Below are 8,742 nucleotides of genomic sequence, written 5' to 3' on the forward strand. Positions count from 1 at the left end.
TACTCAAAGGCTCTTCCATCAAAGTCTTGAACAGCTCCAGGAATGGGGCATCCACAGCTTCTCTGTGTAACCTGTTCAGTGCCTCACCACCCTCACAGTAAAGAATTTCTTCCTCCTATCTGATCTAAATCTCTCCTCTTTCACTTCAAAGACATTACCATTACCCTTATCCTACCCCTGCATGTCTTTGTGAAAAGTCCCTCTCCATCCTTCCTATAGGGCCCCTTTATGTGCTGGAAAGTTCTCTAAGGTCTCCCCAGAGCTTTCTGCTCTCTGGGATGAACAGCGCCAACTCTCTCTGCCTGTTTTCATAGGAGAGGTCTCCACCCCTCTGATCATTTTGTGGCTTCCTCTGGACTTACTCCAGCATCTTCACATCCTTCTTATTAACTGCATGAGTTAATTGGCTCATGTGCTTCCTTTCTAATTGTTTTTTAGTTTAATAAATATTAAGCCTTGCCCAGCTCTGTGTCAAGCAAAAATTAGTTTCAGGGTTCTAATTCCTGAAGAGGCTTGTTGATTCTGTGTCAAAGTATCAGGAAAGAATTCAGACTCTGTGCCTGTGACATTATTTACCAAGCAGAACGTGAGAAATCAGGTACAGCAGCATTATGTGGGGCTATTCCTTGAAACTCAGACCTCTGAGAAAGGCTCTGAGACTGAAGCAATAGGAAGTTTGAAAAGGACAGTCTGTAGCAGCATGGCCAAGCAGAAAGAAGAGCATTTGGGATAAAGAAAAATTTATGCTGTTGATGCCAGATCCTTGACTTCCCTGTGGTTTTCTGCAGCTGCTCCCAAGTAAAATTGCTTTATAACTAATAATATTGATTTTCTGGAGTAAACTAAAGCCACAACAACTTTAATTGTCACTACAGGTGTTGGAGGGCAATTAGACCAAATAGTGGGACGAAACTATTTAATAACTCTTCTAACTTACTTCTAATCTGGTATGTACCAGGACAGGAATGACAAGTTCCTGAATTCATAATAATAAATTTCTTCTCTTTACACCAAGCCAAATAAATATCAGCTTTGTACTAAAAGGTAAGTCATAGCCTGTGATATACTCTGCCAAATTCCTCCACAGAAAACCATTACATATTGCTTCTATTTATACAAAGCATAATGTCTACTTTTGAGGCATGTTAAATAGATATGACTAAGGCAACTACATCTTATGATTTCTAATAAACAGAGAAGCCAGACAGCCTCTTCCATCCTGGCAATGCCTGAGAAACCTCTCAGTAAACCTGCAATCAAGTAATTAGAAGAGTAGTCCAAGAATCTGAAAAGTTCTGCTAAACTTGTTGACCATTTACTGGCTCAAGTTAGTAAATTATTCATGATGCATGGGTGGGTGGGATTGGCAAATTAAAGGGATTATCCTGTATGTTCCCTAACTATGGAGTATGATTTTCTTACTATCCAGTGCCTGTGACTCACATCTGACAAGGTGGGAGTGAGACAGCAAGAACTGTGATTTCACCTACAATCCCAGAAAAAGCAGTATGTTAAAGCATAACACACACATGTCCCTATTTTACCGTTGTTTATTACCTATGTGTAGCTCAGATCTTGTAAGCAGCTAGCTATAGAGGATTAATATTAATAAATAATTTAAATTATCTGCCGTTATCACCCTAATTTGGAAGCAGCTGAAACTGAAAATCTATCCAGTCACAAAAGACAGGACAATTTTATGGCTGTTCAAAGACAGAAAGCATCTCTTGAAGCCAAATGTGAGGCCTTGGTTGCTATTATATTGGCCAGAAAAGACAATATTTTTGTAGACTGATGCAGGTAGCAGAGGAAACCCTGCAGACATGAAATGGAGAAGTTGGAGTTCTACTGTGGACTTAGTCTCTGCTTAGAGGAAGTCTGCTACATGCATGCGTGGTCACCAGCAATGACACTTCCACAGAGATTTGTGTTCCCATCTCCAAACACACAACAGGCCTTGTTTCTCTTCTCTCAGCTGCTTGTTCTTCTTTTTCAGTTTCATTTTTCCATCTCAGTAATTGAAACCTCCACTCTTTTTCTTTGCCTTCTGTTTACCGAAGTGTTGAACCAGATACGCCCAGTCCCTTCCTTCCTTAAAATTTATGTGTAATGCTAGTCTTGACCTGGATATCTGCTGTGTATAAATACATTTCTCTTTCAATCTTTATTCTCACCACTGGTCAAGGCAAGCTATGTGCTGACTAAATTTTCTCTTGTACTCAAATAACAAGCTAACCTAAAAGCTAAACCTAGATTACAGGGCTGAGTTGCCAGATTTTTAATTTTTTTTTTTATTTATTTAACAGAAGAACATGAAGATACAAGGCTAGCACACTGAACAGCACTAACATACAAGTTTCAAGGAATGTTTCAAGGAAAAAGAGACTGAGAGGTATGAAAACATCAGTGGAGAAGTTCAGTTTCTGACCTTCAACAGTTTTGGTGCCAGCCAACAGCACTGTCCCTAATGTGACAAGAGAATTATCTGTGCAACATCTTTGCTGGGTTTTGGGCTGACTTTACATCCAAAGAGTGAGCTCAGACTGGACTCAAGAAGGTAACAGAGTGCACCAAGCTCCTGATCTCAGAGTCTGATTCAGCTCTGTCTGGAGAGCTGACTGTCACAAAACAACTACTTGAGGAATGCAATTTCTTCGTGTCTCTTCTGATTTTATTATATGGTGGCTCAAGGTTTATGGATTCCTTCAAGCTCTGTGGACAAGGCAGCAGCCATTTCCCTGCTTCCCAGAGGCTGTGGTTGTAGTTTCATGATAATTCTAACACATGGAAACCATCAGTGTCTGACATCCAGACTGTTCACTACCTTCCTGTGTATTTCTGCAGACCCAGCTGCCGTCCAACCACCATCACTACAGTGTCAGGCAGCAGCCTGTCCTTTATGTGGGATTGGGTGATGCTGGAACCACAGCAGGTGAGTACCATTACCCAGGTAGCTGCCCTCCATCCATGCTCTGACGGAACAATCACACATTTCTTTTACTCCAAGCCCACAAATATATGCAGCATCCAAAATGGGCATCCCTGCTCTTCTGAATCCTGGTCTGAATGAAATGGTAGCTGCTCTCTCAAAGCTTTCAGGGTTTATCCTGAGAATGTCTCACAGACTGCTGTTTCCACAACCTTGCTAACCCTCACAGACTTTCCTGTTTCTCCTTCCAACATTTTATTTTTTGAGGTTTTGTATTCATTTAGATCTGGTAGCTCTCTTTCACATCATGTTCTTCCTAACACTGTTTTTAGTAGGAGACATGCCTCTCAAAGGGATCCATCCTCTCATCCACAGCAGAAGGTGGCTGACTGATGGCAGGGGCAATTCTAGTTCAACCCTGTTGTAATATTGTTTTTATCTTATTGTTTGCTCACAAAACCTTATGTGTTGCCTATCATGTTTGAGTAGAGATGACTCTGATTGAAGTCTAGAACTTTAGTTGAAAAATAAACAAGACTAACATTTTTGTGTTTAGTTTTTGGTCAAGAATGTGTTTTAAAATGTCTCTACACAAGATGTGGCTCAAACTCTTCCTCTTTTTATTGAGCTGCCATGTATTAGTGATATGTTTTGGGGTCTGCATCCATGCCTTTTGTTCAGGAATAATTTTCAAGAGCCACTGGCTTCTCTATGTTTTTTTTTTTTAACAGCAGTAACTCTTAAGTTGCTTTTCATATATTCCTACTCCTTGTTTTATATATAATATTTAAACAGTGAAAATTTGCCTCTGAATTCTTGACAGTCTAATAACATGTTAGAGTGAAATCCCCTGTTAACTCTGCTAAACGCTTTGTTATTCTGCAACATTATTAAGCATTATTCTGCTTAATTATTAAACATAAAGTAAGTTCAGGGGGAAAGTGGATGTATAAGGAAAAAATCCTTTGCTCATTCTTTCCTTGATCAGTGGCACTTCTCACTTGTTTAGCAGCAAAACCTGGTACCTTGTGGTAGTTGTATGGCTCAGGGAATCACTGCCTGCCTGAGCCTTAAGACTAACCAAACTGTGGTCAGAGGAAGTCCTGACTTGATCTGTTCTACACGTCCCAGCACAATGATAGTCTCTGGCAGATCAGCAACTTTTTTGTGGTTCTCCCTGCATGATGAAAAGAGCATTAGACGTCGCACTTATGAGATTGCTATCACACAGGAGCAAAAGGAAGGCTTGTTCCTTCCTGTGTGTGGGCTGAGAAAACTCTCAGTCCTTCTTGGTCAAACAGGTCAAAGGCTGTCTTTTTCACTCTGCTTATGTATGCCATGTGCTACAGCTGCATGAAATGACACATTTCAGAGTGGAGTCACAAAAAGAAGAGATTATAAGGTAAAATTCAAATATTTTATTGTTATAAATAGCAAAAAAGATCATAATCTATATCAAAGTGATATAAAGTGCTGAAACTAAACTTTAATTATGTTGTCTAGAACAACTAAAACTTGTACACTTTCAAAGCCAATTTGGAATATTAGCAATACACATTGGAAAATGAGTTGGTTTGTAAAACTTTTGGTGTAGCAAAGTTTCTGAGAAATTTCTGGTGCTTGTCTTGGGAATATTAGGCGGGTAAACAATTTTAAGCATTTAAACATTTTAAGGTCATGAATTTTAAAACCAGGTGAACAGAAAGGTTTATATTGATCTTGGCTTTCTAAAGATGTTTTGCCTGATGCTTCATAAAAAAGAAGTTTCTCTGAAAATGTTTTGCAGTTGCTGTCTATCACTTTAAAGATGAGTGCAAAGAATTAAGAACTGATGATTAAAACAAGTTTACTGATTTCAAACTTCAAAGGAATCAGACAGAGAAGACGCTACATTTTTTAAGAGATAATTTTTTAGCTCTTACTTTGTTCTTTCAAAACTCTATCTAAGGTAAGGATAAAATTCATTTGCAAACTATCTATCTACCCCATGAGTTATCCCTGTATATTTGTACAGAAATCTGTATACAAGTCCGCATTTTGAGTTAAGTCTAAATAAGAATGCCGCTGTATGTGGCTATGTTAAACAAGTGCCAAAAGAATTATATCTTTTAGAAGACCATTCCCAAATTAATTTTCACCTTTTCATCACTTTTCATAGCAGAGTATCTCAGGTAAAATTCTGTAGCAAAAAATATTTGCAGACGAAGCAAGAAGAAATTGAATTTTCATCTGCAAACCTTTATTTTCAATTTGCTCCGTGCATCTAGAAACAAACTGTTGCTACCTATGTGTATTTTGTACCCATCCAGCAAGATGCTAAAATGATGGATCAGGTGTCATCACAGAGTAACCACACATGATAGGTATGACATCATATTTCAGTATTTTCCCACCTTCAATTTAAGCTTTATAATATGAGTGCAGATAAAACTTAAACAGTTTACAAACAAACAGTGTCTTCATTATTACAAATGGCTAGAGGCAAATAATGAATCTAGAGGCAAATAATTTTGTAAAAAAATCCTATAATGCAGTTTAGTAAACCAAAATCTCATTCATAATTAGGTAAAATGTAGTTTAAACCCTGAGAGTCATGGGTTATTGCTGTCATATGCAGGATCACAACAGTTACAAGGCTGTAAACTACATGGAATAACATAATTTCAGATGCAATTCAGTAGTGTCTCTTTAGGAATCTGTGATATTCCAGTTAACAATAAAGGAAAAAAAAAAGAAAAACATTTCGCTCCTGTTTTTCCTTTTCAGTAACCTTCAAAAGAGGAGCTCATGAGGATGCTTAACAGTTGCATAACCCAACAGAACCGCTCCTCCAATGACACAGTGCTGCACTCCTCAGAGAAACTCCACACTGTTCGGATAGTCCTGTACATCATCAACCTGGCTGGCGGCACCCTCGGGGTCATCATGATGTCCCAGCAGTTGTTTCACAGGAGATCACAATCCATGATGACCATCATGGTCATCAGCCTCCTGGTGCTGCACAGCTTCATGCTCCTCAGCATCCCCTTCCGCCTCAGCTACTACATTTTGGGGGAGTGGAAGTTCGGGAGGTTCACCTGCAGGCTGGCGAGCGCCATCATCTACTTGCACATGTACGCCACCTTCGCCTGCTATGCGGCCGTCATCGTCACGCGCCTCTTCCGCCTGGAGTTTCGAAAGTGCTACACTGCAGCCTGGGTGGCGGCCAGCTGGCTGCTGGGAGCGCTGGTGGTCACACCCGTCCTCCTCTCCTACTACGGTACCTGGAAGACGTACCGCCCCTGCGAGTGCTTCCAGTTCCACAGGGAGCTGCAGGAGGCCCACATGGTGATCGCCAATTACTGCCTGGTTGGGGTTTGGTGGCAGTGTGCGCCGTGCTCACCGGGATCCAGCTGACTGTCATCTATAGAGTGGCCATGAAATACTGGCCTGACCTTAACTCTCACATGGAATTCAGGGCTCAGGCAAAGAGTTTCTTCTTCATCTTGATAACATTAGTCTGCTTTATGCCTCATCATGTATTCAGAGTATATTACATCCAAAACTAAAACCTTGATAAAGACCATAAACTGCTCCTATACAACGAGGTTTTTTTAGCTTTAGCAACAATGTGCTGCCTAGATGTGTTGTGCTTCATAGCAGGAATAGCCCACTGAACTGTGAGCTACCAGGAAGTCCAGCTGCAGTGTGTAAATACTGGCTCTTGAGAGAAGTGAAACTGTGATGGAATTTTCCTGAGCTAGGAAGTCTGGTGAGTTTATGGCATGCGTCTCTAGGTCTACAGCATTGTTTGGCTTTTGCAGGCCAGTAAGATTCCTCTTTCACAAGCTACTCTTTTTTATCTTCTCTCTAGAAGGCAGGCACACTTGAATCTTACTCTAGTCTTGACCTAAGAGTCATGCCCTGAAGCTTCATTAAGATTTTCCTTAGCTGTCCTTCTCTAGCAATTACAGCACAAGTACCCATTCCTTTGTAATTTTTTCCTCAAAGTGTCTCTGTAACCACAATCCATTGTGGCCAATAAGTACTCTCCTCTGAAGGTCTAACTTCTTCTGACAATTGTGATACTAAAGGGAAGAGCTGGAAAAAAGAAATTCCTTTACAGGATATTTGCACTAATGATTTTAGATAGAAGGACATAAACTCTACTCAAATGAGAAGTATTCACAGAATCACAGAATAGGTCAGATAGGAGGAGACCACAGTGGGTCATCTGGTCCAGCCTCCCTTTGAATAATTCTTGCAAAATATATATTAAATTAAATGATGTGAAAGCTAATCATTATCACAACTTTGTCTTTACTTGTGTCATTCCAAGGAGCTCTGAATTGTGATAATTATATGTTTAGAGTGAATGAGAGCAGAACAGGATTCAAAACTTCTGCCTTATGTCACTCTCCCATCAGGACTGGATCTGTTATCTCTTAGGTCCATTGAAGCCAAAACAAGTTGCTGTTCTTCCAGAAGTAGATCTGGAATTCGGTTGAGGGGAAAGATCAAACCCTCTCCAGGACAGGGGAATACTTTATTAGCCTTCAAAAGCCTTTGCTGTCTGGTCACTTTCAGTTGTCTGTTGATTTTTTATCAGATGCCATATTATTTCCATTTACGCACATAACAAAACAGAACCAGAGCAAACTTACTGAACAGTGCTTAATCAGTTCTACATATGCTTGTGTATGTGTATACAAACTGGTTCTGAAGTATATCTCTTCTCCATGAGAGAGATTATATTCTGTGGGAATCACATCTGTTTTGGGAATCTCTGTTTTATCTTCATGATTTAAAAGTTCTTTTTAATGATTCATTCTTCCTGCTCTGCTCAGTGCAGAAGGTCTCTAACCCCTCTGTTGAAGGCTCCCATCATTTGCTGCATCCCAGAAGCTTGAGGCCAGATTTCTCCCACCCCAGACTCCTAGGAGTCACACAAGGCTACACTTCCTTCTTCACAGCCCTATAAGTTCCCATAATTTTTAGTCTGGCATTCTTTGCTACAGAAAGTGCTATGATCCCTGGATTCAAACAGATTAAAGCTTGATTTGGGAGGATAATAAAGTACACTTACAAAGTAATGCTACTAATACCTCAGATTGATGACATTTCTTTGAATGAAAAAACTTACGCCTACTCTGTCAATCCTGAATAAACGTTTTTGAGTTGACATTTCCATAAAAAAAAACTTTGTAGAAAGCTCCTATGGTTTCAAGTTCCTTTCTGCCTCTTTTAAAATGTGTAAGGTGTCCAGGGTCCAGCAGCAAGTCCCAAAATCTGAAAATCCTGGTCTGATGGCTTCCTCTGGAGTTACCATGCCCACTCCTATTCAAAAAATAGTTTGATCAGCCCATGGTTTTCGAAGGCAGCAGGTAGACCTAGAGTTTAGTATCACAGAGACAAAGTAGAAAGGGAGAGATTTTAAAGCTGGATCTAACAAAGCCTTTAGAAAAACTGGCAAAGTTGCAGGTGGTGCAACAAGTACACTGTTTTTCCCTTACTGTACTCCTGGGGCTAAATAAAAATTTTTTCCTTGAAGAAATGTCCTGTGTCACTGCATATTCTCGCTGACCAATGTTTCCAAGGTGACCTGCCAGGTAAAGATCAGAGTCATCTGACCTTGCTTGTAAGTCTGCTGGTCTATCTGAGTCTATCTAATAATGGTGTGCAAATATGGGGAATAAAAAGGAAAATTACATGGATGCCCAGAGCCATTCAACCAATCATGTCTTGATGGCCTTGCCTGGGTGTTGCCTGACATTTTACCTTGCTGAAATAACCCTGAGCCACTGACTTGACTTCCTGGTGTGATACTGAAGCTG

The 8,742-nt window shown here is 40.1% G+C and overlaps 1 pseudogene; it reads left to right on the forward strand.

The window, feature by feature from the left end:
* Positions 1-3,750: 3,750 nt before the first annotated feature.
* LOC132328751 (probable G-protein coupled receptor 141) lies at positions 3,751-8,462 on the forward strand (annotated as a pseudogene).
* The last annotated feature ends 280 nt before the right edge of the window (positions 8,463-8,742 follow it).

This window comes from Haemorhous mexicanus, chromosome 1 (assembly GCF_027477595.1).
Source record: "Haemorhous mexicanus isolate bHaeMex1 chromosome 1, bHaeMex1.pri, whole genome shotgun sequence".
NCBI classification, from domain to species: domain Eukaryota; kingdom Metazoa; phylum Chordata; class Aves; order Passeriformes; family Fringillidae; genus Haemorhous; species Haemorhous mexicanus.